The 19,203-nt window shown below is 41.4% G+C and overlaps 1 protein-coding gene across 1 annotated transcript in view; it reads left to right on the top strand.

The window, feature by feature from the left end:
- The window catches only part of mettl15 (methyltransferase 15, mitochondrial 12S rRNA N4-cytidine), a 350,818-nt gene that overhangs the window by 80,403 nt on the left and 251,212 nt on the right, over window positions 1–19,203 (top strand). The window lies entirely within an intron of this gene.

Here is a 19,203-nt window from a genome sequence, read left to right as displayed (position 1 = left end):
AAGTATGGTGGTATTAGGTTTTGTTTGTTTGTGTGTGCCTCGACAGAGCGGGGCGGTGAGTTAAGCAATATTACACGAGAGCGTGTGGGTTAACGTGATTATAATAATCAATAATCACGTTAAATGAAGTTGGATAGCTAATGTAGAATGTGTTTAATTCCGCCGTTTTAATATTTAAATGTTATGATGAAAGGCATCAGTTTGTGCACCTCGCCACTGTGGAATGAAATCAGTTGAGCTCCATGCAGCTGAGGTTCATTTGCACAATTGTGCTGAGGGTGTCCCCACCCTTCCCTTCCTCTCTCTTCGATGTCTCCCTTTTGTCCCCACCCTTCCCTTCCTCTCTCTTCGATGTCTCCCTTTTGACTGATAACTCTAGACGGGCCCGTCCCAAAGTTATTAGTGCAGCCACGCCCAGCAGCCGGCGGAAACTAGAGTTCTCAACAGGCCGACAATTTCGGCACAGCCCTAGCTGGGCCCTCATCAAACCCTGTACACTCAAGACACTGCCCCGCTGCCACCTTAGATCTCCATATATGGAGCTGACCTGTTCTGACTTCTGACATTACATATGTTGATCTGACCTCATCAAACCCTGTACACTCAAGCACACTCCGTATATTATATGGCCAGTACAGAATTAATTCCATATGTTGATCTGACCCCCCCATGCCAAAGCGCCAGCGCTCACCCAGCATTCTGCCGTCACCCAGGTGGATGTGTGCACGCTTCTTCTCGCCCTCAGGGCCAGACATGGCATTATCAGGGGTTGAAATGTGCTGGATTTTAATAGTTTACCAATGCACCAGATGGAGGCCTACATTCTGCCACTTGTAAATAAACACAATCCCACCACAACAGCAGACAGCCGCGTCACTTTTCATCCCCATCCTCTCATTCAATATTCAGCAACAGTGTGGGGTTATCATTCGTCTGAACATTTATACTTTTGTTTTCTCACGCTGTCTCCTCCATCGTTCCTCTCTATTGACACACACTGAAAGGAGATTTTCTGTCGTGCTTCTTTTGGTGCTTCCCATTTTTATGAGTTCAGAAATGTGCAAGGCGTCCATCGGGCAGTGCACAGTGGTAAACAAGTACTGTAATTAGCCAGCATGCTGAAACTCTTGAGTATGCATGTTGGCAGAACGTCTCAGTGATGGTCTATAGGTTGAAGTCTGGTAAACCCTGGAACTGACCCAACCCTATTGTTTAATACTGTGTTTCTGGTTTAAAGCTCTATATTCTGATAGTAATTATTATAGAGGCCCTCCCCATCTTTTCAGCTCTTTTAATAAGCAGAAAAAACTTTTTCAGGTGGGTTGCAAATGTTCAGCCAATCAGGTGAGAGTACTAATTTATCAGCTTAAATTGTATAATGTTACAGTTCTAATTATTTTGCTAATTTCTTTGTGTCATCACTTCCAAATTCACTTGTTTATCCTGTAACCTGTGTGGGAATATAGAGCTATTTAACGTTTGCTCTGTCATTGGCTTGTGAGATGTTCAACTTCCAAATGATGTGGCCAAAACATCTGGCTCACAGCGGTTGCCTTACAATGTGAAGGAGGAGGTGTATGGCAGCCCCCTAGTAGGCTATAGTCAGTTGTTCGTTCAGACATACTGAAAACAACTACTGTGGCCAGATGTAATTTACTGGGATCTAGTAGGACTATAGTAAGTAACAATAAAGAAATCTTTGTAAAAAAGAAAAGAAAAAACATTTAGCCACTTGTTCGAATGCCCCCCTGTCAAAAATAGCTAAAAACCCTAAAACGAAAGAAAGCAGCAAATGAAAAAAATGTACACTCATCTTTTACTTTATCTAATAACCTAAAACATGAACCTTGGTTGAAAAAAACCCCAAAGTTGTCCTTTAACCATTTAAACCCTATAAACTTAGTAAACTGTAACTGAGTTGGCTCTGCACCGCTTTTTTCTGTCTTCACCAACAATTTAGGCCTAGTGGGCTCCATCTTGCGCCACCCTTATCCCTAAACTTATTTTCCATTTTTTACTATTTAGAAAATCATTTTAAAATGGTTCAACTAGCCGATCTACATCTACATCTATCATTCAATTTTAATACAGCGTCTGGAGCACTGCATAGGCCTGTCTGGTACGGCCCTGTCCTGGTTTTCCTCCTACCTATCAAACAGAAGTTACTTTGTCAATCTAGCCGAGTTTGACTCAGACAAACACGACATCAGTTCTGGTATTCCACAGGGCTCGATTCTTTGCCCTCTGCTTTTCTCCTTGTACATACTGCCATTGGGCGAACTCATTACCAATCACGGAGTCAATTTTCATTTCTATGCTGATGATACCCAACTATATCTCTCTGTGGCTCCAGATGATCCCTGTGCTTTAGACCCGCTGTTGACCTGTCTGTCTAGCATCAAATGTTGGATGAGTGAGAACTTTCTCAAGCTAAATGAGGATAAGACAGAAGTTCTCATAATCGGTTCTAGTGAGCAGAAAGAATCAATAATAAGCAGACTTGGCAACCTGAACCTGGGGGTTATTATTTATTCTGAATTGAATTTTAATTCACACATTAATCATGTTACCAAGATTGCCTTTTTTCACATTAGAAATATTGCACGAATCAGAGCCTATTTGTCCTTGGACGATGCAATAACGCTAATCCACGCTAATCCATTGTTTTTTCTCGGCTTGATTACTGCAATGCACTTTTTTCAGGACTGCCTAAGAAAACAACTGACAGATTACAACTTGTCCAAAATGCAGCAGCCAGAGTTTTAACTAGAACTAAGATGAGAGAACATATTACTCCAGTTTTGGCATCACTGCACTGGCTTCCGGTTGTTTTTAGGATTGATTTTAAAATTATTTTACTTGTCTATAAAGCTCTCAATGGTCTCGCACCTTCCTACCTACATGACTGCCTGACTAAATATGTCCCAAACCGCCCCCTAAGGTCTTCCACTGCTGGCCTGCTCGCTTTGCCTAAAGAAATGGCAACTAAAAAATACGGGGAAGCAGCTTTTTGCTTCTACGGGCCGTCGGCATGGAACAAGCTCCCACTGTACCTTCGTCAGGCAGCCTACAGTATGTAGACATTTTTAAAGCTCAACTCAAGACCCACTTCTACAACATTGCTTTTAATTGATCTTTTTTTTTTTTTTTTTTTATTCATGTCCTGTGTATTGCATTACTGCTTGTTTTTTAATGTCGTTGCCTTGCTTTTCTTTTATTCTCCATTGTTCTGTAAAGCACTTTGAGCTGCATTTCATGTCATGAAAGGTGCTATACAAATAAAGTTTTATTATTATTATTATTATTACACGTTGTGAGCTTGTAGATCAGCTATTTGAACTATTTTAAAAGGTTTTTTTAAATAGTAAAAAATGGCAAATAAGTTTAGGGATAAGGGGTGGCGCAAGATGGAGCCCACTATACTGTATATCTTTAGGCATTTAGCAGATGCTCTTATCCAGAGCCACTTACATTAATCAAGGTAAACACATACAGTAACAACTTAGACAAAAAATGCTGATCTACAAGGTCACAATTTGTTGCATTGTGACAGGTTGTGAGCTTATATATCTGCACCCCCCCCCCCCCCCCCCCCCACGAATAGGAACGCTAGGGCTCAAGTGGTTAAATACATTAATTAAGCCCTGTAATGCAATCACAGCCACACACAGGCAGACGTAAGACAAGTTACATGTTGCAATCACATGCCACATTTTCTTTAGAAAATGCACCTCTCTAGTTGTAATTGGTCCATCAGGAGGATCAACATTTTTTTCCCTCTCTCTCTTACTCTGCCTCATTCTGTACACTCTAAATATACCCTTCTTGTTACCTTGGAAACTAAATGGCGCAAGTAACATTTAACTGTGTCTAAAAGTGTATGCTGCGTTGATCTAGCATGAATGCCACTCCCTTTGAGATCAATGGACGTCACGCAATTGTGCTTATTACTGTCCAGAGAGAAAATGTCATGATATTTGATCTAATGCAATTCAAGAGTCATAATTCAAATTTACTGAGTTGAATTATATTTGTTAGGAACTTAAGTGTGTGTAGTGAGGGGAAAAAAGCCTTGTTATTTCATGTCATCACACTGTGAGGCCCTGCAGTGTGGTTATAAAATACATTATGATTAACCAAGCAAATTATTTAAGATTCACACTATTTTACAGATAATTATGAAGTAATTCAGTAGCATGCATGCATTATTTATCTAAATTCTATGACTTCCACTTTCTCTTCACATTATCTATAGTCTATATCTTTGGAACCAACGGTTCCCAAGGTCAGGAGATATGCCTTAGCGTGAGGCAGCTTGATGTACAAATACACCCTCTGGACATCATACTAGTAAGTTGCAGGGGCTTACCCCAGTCCAACCCTTGATGCTGAGTGCCAAGCAGGGAAGCATTGGGTACCATTCCTTTAGTCCTTTAGTATGACTGGGTGGAGATTCAAGATTGTACCCCGGCCTCCAGTCTGGCCATTTTCTGGTTCCATCGTTTCAGACTCTATTAATTTTTCCCAAAAATATTTATATCAATTAATTTAAGCCTAGAATCAAGCCATCCAGGAAAATAAATTAATATTTAATTATATGATATACTAATAAATACCCTTTGTTTTGCGTTTTTCTAAATCTACTGTAGGAAATGTTCAGATGCTTTTGCACATGGGCCAAAGCACAAGGTCAAGTTAGCTACCCTGTAAGACTATAACGTGGAGCATTGAGCATTGTGGAGTATTGTGTTAACACATTGACTTAAACAGGTATTAATTAATTAATTATTCCTCTACCGCCAGTGTTTTTCAGTGACTGTAGTGTGGAGTGACAGACGATTGAAATAATGGATATACTTGGAAATACATGGATGCGTGCATTGTGTAATATGTAATACATAGGCAAGGAAAAATACACTTGCCCCCACAGATAAGTGTGTCGACAATAGCCCCATTTACCCTATACTAACAACAATGCGTCACTAGGCTTTCCACTTTCCACACTGTACTGGAACAGATAGTGAAGGTGGCACAACACCTCTACTTTCTCAGATAACTTAAGAAGTTTGGCATGGTCCCAAGGTCCTGCGGGCCGGCTGCAGAGGTCCCACAAGAGAATCCCGATTACTCCTTTCCTCCCTGTACACTATAAGGGCTCCATTTTCGTCACCGCTAAACCCCTTATCCCTAAACTTCTTTGCCTTTTTTCTTTTTACTATTTTGCAAAACATATTTGAATAGTTAAAATGGCCAGTCTACAAGCTTACAACGTGTCAATGTAGATAATGGAGCCCTAGGGGCTCTATTTTCGTCAGTGCTAATCCCTAAACTTATTTTCCTTTTACTATTTTGAAAACGTGTTGATGTAGATCGGCTAGTTGAACAATTTTAATATGTGTTTCAACATAGTAAACAAATTTGCAAATAAATTTAGGGATAAGGGGTTTAGCACTGACAAAAATAGGGCCCTAAATATCACATTTGGCTCTGTCATCTCTGCTCACAATCTAGTTTATCACTTCTATGCTGACCCACCCACCCCCCGGCACTGCTGTCTGGCTGACATCTCACAGCGGATGTCTTCTCATCACCTCAAGCTGAACCCAGACAAGACTGAGCTTCTCTTCTCCACAGGTAAGTCCTGCCCCATTCAGGATCTAACTATTTCCATAGATAACACCCTGGTGACCTCGGTTCCAACACCCAAGAACCTTGGTGTTGTCCTGGACAGTCAGCTCGCATTCAAGGCACACTCCTGTAGGTTTACACTCTTTTCGAAAGGAGTAGACCCTTCTTCACCCAGGAGCCAACCAGCTCATTCTCTGAGGCACACTGTCTCTATGCATTTGAAGTATTACTTCGTTTACCTCCCTGTAAATTCCTTTAATTAAATGTGACTAGCTGCTACATGTCTAAATTGTAAATTGTACTTATAGCAGCAATGGAAAGATACCCCCCAACGTCCTAGACAGACTCATCCCCTCCAACATGTGATGAACAGCACCAAGGACAATGGCACAGGTCACTTTACAGCATCTACATGGAAATTATGTTTACAACCTATTGGTCAAATGTATTCTCTTCATAATAATAGCTCCTTCACTATGCTACTGTTATGACCCTGTGGGTCATAATGTGTATATTCCTGTATTGTCTTGTATTGACTTGTAGCCTGGGCACCATTTCATTTAGGGTATATGATCCTGTCGGGAGCAGATGATATCGTTACGTCATGTTGTAGTATTGTTTTGTAGTCGACAGGCAGGAACAACAGGCGGCAACTTCCTTTTCCCTCAAACCGATTTTTCTCAATAAAAGCTACAGGCTACGAGAGCTTTTATTGAGAGGGAAAAGGAAGTTGCCGCCGCCTGTTGTTCCTGCCTGTGGACTACAAAACAATACTACAACATGACGTAACGATATCATCCACTCCCGACAGGATCATACAGGACTTTTGAAACAGAGACCAGGCTTTCCTCCGAGGTGGTGGAAAGCCTTGAGGCGAGGTTAATTGACTTGTATAGTCTTTTTCCCTCAGTGTTTGTGTGAATGAGTGAGGAGTGACTGATAGAGGATCAGCTGGGGTGACTGTGTGATGAGTAGTGATTGAGTGAGTGGTGACCAGCTTGTGTGAGTAGACTGAGTGGTGTATGAATGTGAGTGGCTAACTACCAGGTGGACCTTACTGGTGATTGGCTCCTGTGACCAGGCTCACCTATAAAGCTGCCTGTTGTCTTCCTTCTAGCCAAGTTCTAAGCACCAGCACTTTGTCAGTTTTTTTGTGATCTAGATGTGATATTCGGTATATGTAGGGGTGGCTGACCTTTCTTTTTGTCAACTCTGTTTTGTTAGTTCTGGTCGTTAGATATTTGTATTTTGATTTCCTTTGTTAGGAGTTATATTTTGTGTTTCAGTACCCACCCTGAGGTATTATAATTCATGTGTATTTTATCTTAAATAAATCCTAAAGCCTTACGATTTTAACCATGTGTGGCCTGTCTGAATTGGGAACTAGGTAGGAGGGAGTCCATTTTTATGTTGTTCCCCTATGCCAGGTCGTAATAGCTACAATAACAATAAAGACCACTGATAGGTATTTCGGGACTCATTTGTAGATCTGTTATTTTATGAATGAATTTACATGTGCCCTGTCACCCTGTTTTCATTCACTTCATGCCCTCGTCCCACTGATGTTCATATCATGAAGTCTCTGCACTGATATTCATATCATGGCTGTATCTGCCCCGTGAGATATCTCCTGTATCTAGCATTCAGTGACGTCTTGCATTATCTGCCCCTCTGTGAACAACATGTTGTTTGGCCTTGTTGTTTGACACCTTGGTCGGTGTAATGTACTCTATCTGATTACAATATGCTATATTAACCGTGTCCATCTTGGACATGGAGAGAGATCTTCTTGAATGCTGTCCGGACCTACCATTTTCTCTCCCGGTGTAATGGGTAATAATATATCTGATGGAAAATCCTTCTAGCTCTGCCTGTCTGACTTCTCTTCCTTGTGTCTGTCAAATTCATTCTAAGGTATTCTGGTTTACTCTGAAATACTTTGACTTTTACTCATTTTAGTATTGTAGTGGTTCCTCTAAAGTATTTTTCCTTAAAAGGTTATTAATATCTAGGATTTAAATATAACATTAAGGATAAAGTTAAATATTCACTTGGTTTAAAAGGTTTTACAGTCCTTTACATTAGGTATTTTCTGACTTGAGTACTTTTACTCTATTACATTCTTCCAATTCTCCGCTTACGACGGAGCTAAACATTAAAGTGTTGGGGATATTCATTTTCATAATTAGGGCTATGTATCCCTTAGAAATACATAACAACCACCCTTAAGCCTGGTTTTCATTTTGAATTAACCAGTAATTTTCACACGTGCTATTTCCGTGATCTGCTCTAGTCCTAGACCGGATCAAGCGACTTGATATAGACTGAGAGTATACCCTGTAGAGTATGTGGGCTTATGCCATCTAGAAATACCGCATTACCATCCTGTATTGCTCTGCCAACCAGCTGCTGTTTATATCCGTGTATGTCCGGACATGTAATGAACAAGCTAACATAATGCAAACGGAGCCAGAAGCATACAATTTGAACCCGAATCATCTGCATGAGAAACCGAACATCAACCTCTCAATGAAAAGGGTAATCTTCCCAGCCAAGGGAGAGCTTCTGAGCTTATGCCTGTAGGCTACATAATGAAGGCTTCCTTTATACTGTATTCGCTTAGGCTAATATTTGCTGTGTGGTTGCATCAGATTCGTCAGCCATTATAATGGAGTTGGACGAGGGTTATGTTTTTTCCCTATTCCACCTTATTCTGTCTGTCCGTACATCATGAGTTATGACTAGCTGGCTAAAGTCATGACTCATGTTCTGTAACCTCAGCAACATTTGTTGATAGGAGTCCTAAAGTAAAAATTTTTTGTGGAACTGAGCTGAATGAATGACAAAATCATCAACAAAACCATTACTTGGTCCAGCCCAACAGGCCAGCTTCTAGGAGAATCTAAGGCACTAAGGCAGCCATTGAGTGTGCTGCTTAAATAGTGCAGGCAATCAGCCCACTGATTAGTGGGAGGAGGAAGGGCTTATGAGCAGAGTGGAGCAACACCCACCCTGCTACAATAAGGCCCCACCCCTCTCCCATTTGTTTATATTGTGTTTAGGATCCTAGATGGCTGCAGCACCAGGAGGGGGTGGGGCGGAGGTGAGCGGGCAGGGTCGACATAAGCCCTTAATGGGCTGCATTCAAGACACTTGCCTTGTGTCTGACACCTGACTTGTGTCTGAACACAGCATTGATGGATGTGTTCTGCCCCCCTCCCCCCCATCAAACAAAATGTTTGGTCAAACCATATGGGCTTCCATTGGAAATGCATTGGAGCAGCCATTAAACAGACACAAGACAAACACAAGACAGGTGTCTTGAATGTGTGAACGCAGCCCAGTAAGAGCATATGTCGACCCCACCCGCTCACCTCCACCTCACCCGGTGCTGCAGCCATCTTGGATCCTAAACACAATATAAACAAATGGGAGAGGGGTGGGGCCGAGAAAGGCCCTTATTGTAGCCCCCAGCCAAGACCCAGCCCGCAACAGCTCTGCCAATCGAGCTCAGCCCTATTGGCACGGCAGGTTGCGCGTTGGGCTGGCGAGTGGGAGGCCCGGGTTCAATCCCCGCTTTCCGCGCAATGCTACACTAGCAAGTACTAAGTAATGATTCATCATTAATGCCAAAGCCCCATGCACTCTTAAAGTAGAAACAATGAGCAACATAAAACCCACTCTACTATCAAAACTAAACTATGAGTGTGGTTTAAGTTGCTATAGGAACAAACTTTGAAATCTTGCTTCTATTTTTGCCAGACACAGGGGCCAGCAAATGAGTCCATGACACTTACTGACTGGGTGAAAAAAAGTATCATGACATTTTTAGAACTTAGAACTTACTAAAAAATATATATTTTCAAAGTGATCCTCATGAAAAAGGTTCCTTGTATTTATCACTTTTGTTATTTTACGCCACTGCGTAAATGTAAATTCCATATGAGTGGAATGGTTAAGATCTGGCGCTGAGCTAGCCTGGGCTCCGCTCAATATCATTTTTGGGTTTCTGATCCGGTCAGGAGCGGAAATAACGTGCGTCATGTTGTAGTCACTCCATGGTTTGTAGTCATCAGGAACCACCAAATCGGAACCGATCAAGGGCAACATCATTTTAGGTCCTACCCAATAATAACAAGTAAGACGCGCAAACGCGGGAAGCGAACGCAGCTCGTGTGTGTGTGGTTGTGTGTGTGTGTGTGTGTGTGTGTGTGTGTGTGCTACAGCTGCGCCCTGTGTGTGTGTGTGTGTGTGTGTGTGTGTGTGTGTGTGCTACAGCTGCGCCCTCTGGTGGCGGGCGGGTGGTGTAACAGCGTGACACACACACACACACACACACACACACACAGACATTCAGCCCTTGCTGTCATAGTAAGTGGCTCACTGCGTTCGCAATAATAATTATTATACTTTGTTTAATAATAATATTTATTGTCCCGAAGGATATTCGTCTTCACAAGTGTTCCAAGTGTTGGTATATCCATCTTCTATTCAAACTCGTAGCAACTGGTTGTGTAAACTAGTTGTGACCCGTCAATGAGGCGGATGGTGCATCTTGCCCTCAGTCGTCTTACTGGTATATATATAGTTATACTCGATTCAGCATTTAAATGGGGATTGGGCGAACCAAACCGGAACGAGTAAACCGGAACCACCGTTTTCAGTATCCGTGGTCTAGACGGCAAATTCAAACTAGATACTGATTTACCACAAAGTGTTAATTTGTTCTTTCCGTAGGGCAACTGAAATTGTATTTCTACTAACTGGATGCAGATAGGTGATCCAGAATGAATTGACAACCTATTCCAGTGACTTTGACAGGTGCATGTTACAATTACAATTTAGCGCATGCTCTTATCTTATCCAGAGTGACAAAGTGCAAGATCAGAGTAAATGGCATGAACCCCAGTCGACAAACAACAGGATAATTGAGTAAAGGGCCAAGAAAACAATTAAGCGCTACAAGTAACTAGAATAGGATTCCAGGTAAAGATTTAACCTAGCATCTGTCTAAACAACATATTACCTAAATATCATATAAACCAATTATTAGTTTACAAACATTGGGACTGGGCGCACGGGTGACTGTTTCATGTAATCAATTCCCAACAGATTTTGGGGAGCGCTGGTTTCAGTCCATTCAATCTCTCTTGTGTGTTGGCAAGTGAGATGCACCCTAGGAGACATTTATACTTCAAAGCGCAACAGTATTGCGCACAGAGAAGAGCTGATATACAAGCTCACATCGCATCGTGGATGTGACTGTTGTGAGCGTAGAGGTCTGCGTGCGCGACACCATCGCGGGACGCAGCATAGATTATACTTGATGGGCTGCAGGTGCGCGTGCAGCCATGGACAACCAGGGCGTTACCAGGCTCTGCTGCCGTTATCATGAGCGCACCTCCCATTCTTCTTATGACAGCGACTGGAGGTGTGGTTTTGAGGACAACTGATTTGAATAAACGACACCACGGCGCGTATTCAGAGCGTCAAGCTGTGACTCCGCCCACCCCTGGGGGAAGTTGTGATTTGCTCTCGTTCACTGCAATGCAATTTGCGGCATTTCCAAAACAATATAGAGCGTCGCAGTCCCTCCCCCTTTCAGAACAACGAGTGGCCCAGGAAACGAATCCCAATGCATTTTTCCCATAGGCATTTCAAAACATATTTATTTAAATACCTTTTAATTAACATGGTTAAAATGTAGTTTAAAGTTGGTGAGTTAAATAGGAAAGGCACATGTCTGATACAATTTATATTAGATAGGCCTATCTAAATACTGAATCAAGCAGCTTAAAGATGGAGTGTCATGTCCCCCCCCAAAAAACATCATCAGATACTATGATTATTGCGACCACAGGTCGCATTTACTATCAAAATGTGCATTTCCCGTCAGTTGGTTGGTCCCCAGGCCAACCAGAGCACAGATCCTCGTGACATCATGTGACATCATCAGGAATCCCTGATGTCTTCAATATTAAGCCCATATATGGGAATGCCCATATATGGAGATCCATGTCATCAATATTGGCCAGCAACTCTACATCTGACCTCAAACCCTTAGATCTCCAGACATATAATATAGCATATGACGTGATGAATATATGTACCAATGCCAGGGTATAATTGGTTATCGATGGTGACGTAACGATGACATGTTTCAGTGTCGGGTGGACTAAAGGTAATGCCCCTATGTATGTAATCTGACACCACTGCCATAACAGGCATAAGTAATCATTACCATACTTCAAAATACTACTTTCTTTACTCCAAAAGCAAGGTACGTAGCAAATAGCTAAACCTAATAATTCAATATTGCAAACGTTCTTTCACAGAGAGGCTGAGATTTGAAAGTTTGTAGTGGTCTACAGTAGTACTTGCACGCTCTGCTTGCGCACTAGTAGGCCTACTAGTGTGCAACAAGCAAGTATAGGCACTCGACAGAGTGCAGTTCTAGTTTACTTATAACTTAGAAGTCTTCAGTTTGAGAATTCTGGTTTTGTTTAAAATGTTGACTTTAACCACTTAACCACTTGAACGCTATATCATTCACTGACCAGGGTCTGCCAAGGGTCTGCTTGTCCTCCTCCTTTTCCCCCCCGCTACACCATATCTCATATTAGCCTGTTATGACATTCCAAAAGCATTTGATTTGGTCTAGACAATGGTCTGTGTCCACAGAAAGCATTTGATTTGGTCTAGACAATGGTCTGTGTCCACAGAAAGCATTTGATTTGGTCTAGACAATGGTCTGTGTCCACAGAAAGCATTTTCGACTGCGTTTTGATGCTTTATTGATGGCCATGGGTGCATGCGTTTAGTCCGACATACCATTGGTCCGAACGACAACCTACCTCAAACCCTCACCCTATAACCTCCCACGGGGCAGCACACCTAAACCTAACCCTAACCCTCTCCCGACCCTTAACGCACCTCAGACCAATGCTCCTTCGAACCAATGATATGTTGAACCAAAGTATGCCGCCCGATGGCCACAACATCCGAACTCAAACAACCTGTCATCCTCGTTATTAGCTCAAATAGCTTTGCTGAAACAACGTAAACATGAACTTCTCATGATTGTGGTAACGCTACAACGTCAACGTTGTGTCGTGAATTACCGGGATGTCAGACAGGATGATTAAATGACCGGCGCCCCTCTCCAAAAGTTGAACTATTGTCTGCTTGATGCGCCCAGGGCACTCTGGAAAAAAACACTGAGCAACGAGTCATAATATAACCTGAATCATGACTTGGTTACAATAGTTAACCACAGCGACTCCACTGGACTGGAGGTGTTTTCATTGATGACAATCACTTCCTCCAGAGTGCAGGAGATGAAGACGTTGTCATAGGAACTACAGATATTCTTGATCCAAAGCCCTGACCTCATCGTCATGAAAAAACAATTTTCTTTATCAACGCTGTATTTCTTGAGGCAGACAGAAGTATTGAGGAGAGACATCTACTGCAGGTGCAAGATGAACTAACCTCCTACTGGTAGAGCACAGAGTTTCAACTTTCGAACCATCTGACATTGTGATGCAAGATTGGTTAATTTACTGGTGATTCTTCTTCTTGTATAAGGTCATGGAGTAAAAACGGAAACAACATGAGATGTTGTCCTGTTCTTTCTACAGTAGCTTGTAAATAAAATTATTTTAATCCAAAATTACTATGAAATGCTCTTTAACATTAACTTAACTAAATTATGCAAACATGAAATTGTCACAACATTAAATCCATATGAGTTATAACTTACAGCATTGCCTCCTGGTGAAGGTACATAGACAGTGAGAAGGAAAAGCATAACACATTGTTGCACAAAGAAGTGGATGCACTCTCTGTGCTGCTTCTAAAACAAATGATCACACATTGTTGCACAGAGAAGAAGTGGATGCACTCTCTGTGCTGCTTCTAACAAATGATGTTTGCAAGCCCGCACAGCTGATTACTATCCAGTGCAATCATTTAAACTCACACACCTGCCTTAACTATATGTCACGGTGACCTGCCTCTCAAGTACTTCTGTCTTTCAAAGCCATTGTAGACAACATAACAGCATACATGATACAATAAGAATCACATTAGTAAGTAAGTACATTTTATTTTAAGACAAGACAATGACAGTGAGACATGCACTCTGACCATAAAAGATACATCATTGTACAATGGTGTCACGTGTTGTTAGCTTGTAGATGTGCTATTTTTGGCGAGCGACACCATCATACTACAGAGTATAAATTAAGCATGAAGACAGAGACACATGCTCGCCTATGGCTCCCCCTCTGAGAGACTGAAGGATGCAGATGTACAAGCAGCAGCTTTGGCAGTCTGTTAGAGGAAGTGAGGACAGAAAGTGCATTCTCACCACATCTCTCTCTCCCCCCAAGTCCCCCCCACCCCCCTGCTCGCACTCACCACCCATCTTTGCTAATCCACCTGCTATAAAAAGAATTATCAGTGAAAAAGACTGAGGTCAAAGCTATTTGAATAATTTTTGTGAATGACGCAGGGCCTGCAGGTCTCATGGGACTCCGAGCACACTGTGAAAAGTAGACATTGATGTTGGATAATAGTGCAATTGCACAGTATGGAGGGGGGGCGGGGGGTGGATGGGGTTCTTCCATTACCACTTATTGCTGAGTTTCAATTTGAAGGGAATGAGCTACAAAATGCTAACATTTCTTCTAAGTTAAAAGCCTTTACTCTCATGTCAGTGGAGTTAATAGAAATCCAAGGTTGCCCTATAGTAAATCTTCCCAAACCAGTCAGTCAGTGCCAGTGGTGCAGTATCAAAGTACAACAAAATTAAATGTGCATTGTGAAGGTATGTTGATCCACCCGGAACAAACTAAACCATTGGCTTACCTTACACACATGAGCGTTTGCAGAATTGTGTACAGTTTGCAGAACGTTTTCATAACATTATATAGGATTCTTTTCTTTGTATTTGATTAGTTGCACAGTTTTAGTTGCACCGTGTTGATTTGATTTCATATGATTTGTTCTTATTGGATTTCTTCCCAACTAGTCCCACAAGAAGAGTAGTTCTGATTTAGCCTGGCTCCAGCCTCTGAATAGAATGTCTGGCCTATTTTATACTTGTTGTAGAACAGTGTTGTGTACATAATAATTTTAACGTCAAACTATCCTCAAGAACAACATGTATTTCAATATAATTGTCAAATGTTTGTACAATTACAGTAAGTAAGAACAAAGCATGGTAATACATCAAATACATTAAAAAATAGTCAACAAGAATACGTACGCTAAGAACCTAACAGTGGAATATCTATATAATTGAACTATATGTATACACTATAGAGTCCTATGTCTACATACTGTAGTTGAGCCTTTGCATATGCCTGTAATTAAGATCATCAAGGCTAGGCCATTGTGTAAGTGCTTTAAGGGCTAAGGTGGAGTCTTTGTGCATGTGATATTGTGGTAAAAGACATGACTGTTGACTGCAACTGCTGATACTAGGCTATAGTACTCGTTTCTACATTGAAGCTTCTCTCTGGAGTAGTAAGGTACTGTAACATACCACCAGCTAGTGCCAGCACAAAGTTTCTATGCAGAGTGTATTGCTTTCAAATATGAATTAACTGTAGTGTCCATGTCATTCTGCTCAACAGCGCCAGTATGGGACTGAACGAGAGTTAGTGCTTTGGCAAGAATCAGACACCAATGGGGTGATATATAAAATGAATGGTCGTAAAATAAATAAAACCACCACCCTCACAGTAGGAATCTGTGAACAAATCCAACAGCCCCTTAACTTTAAAGCCATTATCCCAGCATTGGTAAGATTATATGTCTGGGCCAAAGCCTGAAATATTCCCAGCAGTAGTCCATTTGCCTTGTACAACACATAGCCATTCTAGAGAATGACAGTGAAGCTGAGAATGGCAGAGTTTGTGCAAGTGTAAATTACTTCATCCTCCAGGTGTAATGGAGTCTTTTTCAGCCTTAGTGGTTATCTTATCAGCACACGACTCCTTTTGGTTTGTGAAATTGCTTCGGTGGTGTAAATTACTGACCTATAAGGTCAGTAATGGTCATTACACCTGCCTCCTATGCAGCTATAATGTTGTTGAAAGGCATTATTCTTTAAGAATCAGGGCAGAACTAGATAAAGTGCCCCTCGGGGCACAGGTCTCCACCAGGGCAGGTCAGGTTGTGGCCTCCTGGTGGCGCTAAAATAGCTAATGTGAAATGGGTGCCATTTATTCTCACGCCTTGGATGGCAATTGGATGATTTGAGGCATTTTCTTCCAAAAATGTGTTTTGCTAAAATCCACCTGTTGGTGGCGCTATAACAGGCCAATGTGAAAAGGGTGGGATATATTCCTCAGCCTAGTAGGAAAGTCTGTGAAAAATGTCATGTAAATTGCACGCTGTGTTCATGATTTGAGGCTTTTTGTTCAAAACGGGCCAATCCTGCAAACTTTGAAATGTTAGCCAATTAGGATGGAATATAAAATATCGGACACATCCGGCTTGAACACATGACTATAGAGATAGTGTGTAACGATTTGCGGGACTTTTGGACAGAATCTGGAGGAGTAATATCAACAAATGTGTTTTTCAAAAGTCGGCCTCCTGGTGGCACTATAACAGGCCATTCTGGAAAATTTGCGACAGAGGTTAATCGTTGGCATCCAGGGAGTGTGTGTGTGCAAAATTTGGCATAGACCGGGTTAACAGCCGGAGATTAGCTGTACACATACAGACAGACGGACGGACGGACACACACACACACACGGACGGACGGACGGACGGACGGACGGACGGAACCACACACACACGGACGGAGTGCAAAACATACTCTCTCCCGAGTCCCTATGCCTTCGGCCTGGTGGAGACAATTACTGTAGATGTTGCTGCTGGTCTGGACAAGGGTGCAGTATATAGTATACTATTGCTAACGCCCACCAACATACCCCAAACCCCCCTCTTATCTCCCCTGCCAAGATCATGCACTTACATTAACTAAACGCAAGCAGTCAGTGAGAGTTCATGTCAAGGCCCCAGTGAGGCTCTCCAACGTTGAGGCGCTAGTGGTAAGAGGAGGGACTGCAGGCGGACCCGTGGAGTTATGACTAGGAAACCCTGCTGGGCTTTAACATTGAGTACCCGTTTGCACTTCCGCATTTTGGACACCAAATTTTGGTACCGCTAATCAACTTATAAATTACATATACATATAGAGGCATTTCCTTTAATCCACCCGACACTGATCGACATATACGTCACCATCGAAAGCCGTCACTCATCCGTATTAATTACAACATTACGTAATTGATTGTCGATTACATAATGAAAGAATTAATTTGAAATGCTTAAATAGAATTACCTTCATGTTCTTCAACAGATCTCAGGTAAACCCGCCAAAAACTAGGTACGTAGCAAATAGCTAAACCTAATAATTCAATATTTCAAACGTTCTTTCACAGAGAAACTGAGATTTGACAGTTTGTTGCGGTCGACAGTACTCGCGCTCTCTGCTTGCGCACTAGTGTGCAAGTAGGCACTCGACAGAGTGCAGTTCTAGTTCTTTATAATAAACCTTTACAATTTAAAGAACATTTCTAGAACGAGAAATAGTATAGTAATGAATCTATATACCGGTAGAAGCACTGAAGAAGCAATTTAGTTTCCAGTTGACACCTTTACTTTTTTGTTTGGAAGAACGTGGTGTGACAGGTTGGCTTAGTGACAGACCTCCCATTTGTTAGGTTGAAGGGATTTGAGTTTGTAGGAAGCATCTAGTTCAGTGGGCTGGTCTCCAATCTTTCTAGTCACATTCTCTTCAGGTGCACCTCTCTCCTCACCTCTGGAATACAGGGTTATTATAGTTAACTAATAACGATATACTTTTTAAAATAATAATATGGCTTTACTAACCCTTAAATGATAACTAACTGAAACTGTATTGTGTGTTTACAAAGTGACAAACAAGTAACTAAAATCATAGAGAAAATATTTTTTATTTCTATAAAAACTCTTCAAAAATAACCCACAAGCTATTTTTCTGGTTGATGAATCTTGCCCTTGACGTGTTGCGAGCTTGTAGATCTGCTAATTTCTGAAGTAATATGTCTTACAACCTTTGATTTATGCATCACATACAGTATTAGCATACATTTGTGTGCACTTGAACAGGCTGATAATACAGTTTCCCCGGTAAAAGGACTAATTACAGATTTCCCAAATATGCCATATGTAAGAATGTTTATTCCTATTTAACCATGGAAAACAAAACAAAATGTTAACTGCACACATAACCCAATGGAAATTAAATGTGTGCAACTGCAAAGTACTGTAAACTGAAAACACATCTACTGTACTGTATACAGAAGGCCTACATAAAATTGCCTGGATCACAGTGGGTACTGGGTAGGATGTGGCTAAGTGATGTACCACTAGTCTCTGCATAGTTCTCATATAGCGAGGAATCAAGAGTGGAGAGTATTTGGACATTATTATGACAAAAGTTGCCATCATTATCCTCATGAGTGAAAGGTCATTCCTGTCTCTGAAAATCTTTCAAACGCATGCTTGACTATTCATCTTCCTGATCCTTTTCACAGCATCCATTTGACAGATAAACTCAGCTGGAACGTTAACTGTAGGGTACATTTCAGTACACTACATATAGTTAGTTAGAGTTAACTGTAACTGTTAGAAGTTAACTGTACAGGTTACAAGAGAGATTGTCTTGCACATCTCCATCTCATTATTGAAACATTTTGAACTGTACCTCGCTCAGAATTGCTACAGTCCAGACTCTATAGCACATAATTATAGCTTTTTCATATTTCATCCTAATTGGCTAACATTGGCTTCCAAAGTTTGCAGGATTGTCCCGTTTTGAACAAAAGGCCTCAAATCATGACCGCAGCATGCAATGTACATGACATTTTACACCCACTTTTCTACTAGGTTGAGGAATACCATAAATCCCTCCCTTATACATTGGCCTTTTATAGCACCACCAACAGGTGGATCTTTTCAAAACACATTTTTGGAACAAAATGCCTCAAATTTTAGCGTCTGTTCAAGGTTTCTTTATTTTGTCTCCCGAAGGAGAAATTTGTCTTGGACCCCAAGGACCTGCCCTGCAGCATACAGATACAGATACAATACAAGACAAGACAACAAAGGCACACAGTGACCCGTTCAATATAAATACCACACACACACACACACACACACACCAACATACCTAGTGCAAAAGAGGGGAATAGTCCAGTTCCCTATGTTCAGCCATATGAGTTCATAGGATGAAGACAGAGATTTTAAAAACTATATATTTTTGGAAACCTTATAGCCTAACAAATCAGAAAATGTTTGTTGCCATTTTTTTCGAGGTCGGTATAGCAGCCATCTTGGATCTTTAAAAATGGTTACTTTCAAAAACGAATTTCTCAATATCTCGCCTCCTAGATGACCTAAAATCAATATTGCAGTGGTTAAATCTACATTTTTGGGGGCAAGGAATCCAATGGAGCTGATTACATTCTAACTGAGGCATGTGTGGGTGGGTATTTCTCATTTGTACATCAT

Source organism: Protomyctophum parallelum (genome assembly GCF_964188405.1).
Source record: "Protomyctophum parallelum genome assembly, chromosome: 2".
Taxonomy (NCBI): domain Eukaryota; kingdom Metazoa; phylum Chordata; class Actinopteri; order Myctophiformes; family Myctophidae; genus Protomyctophum; species Protomyctophum parallelum.
This window is presented reverse-complemented; position numbering and strand designations above follow the sequence as displayed.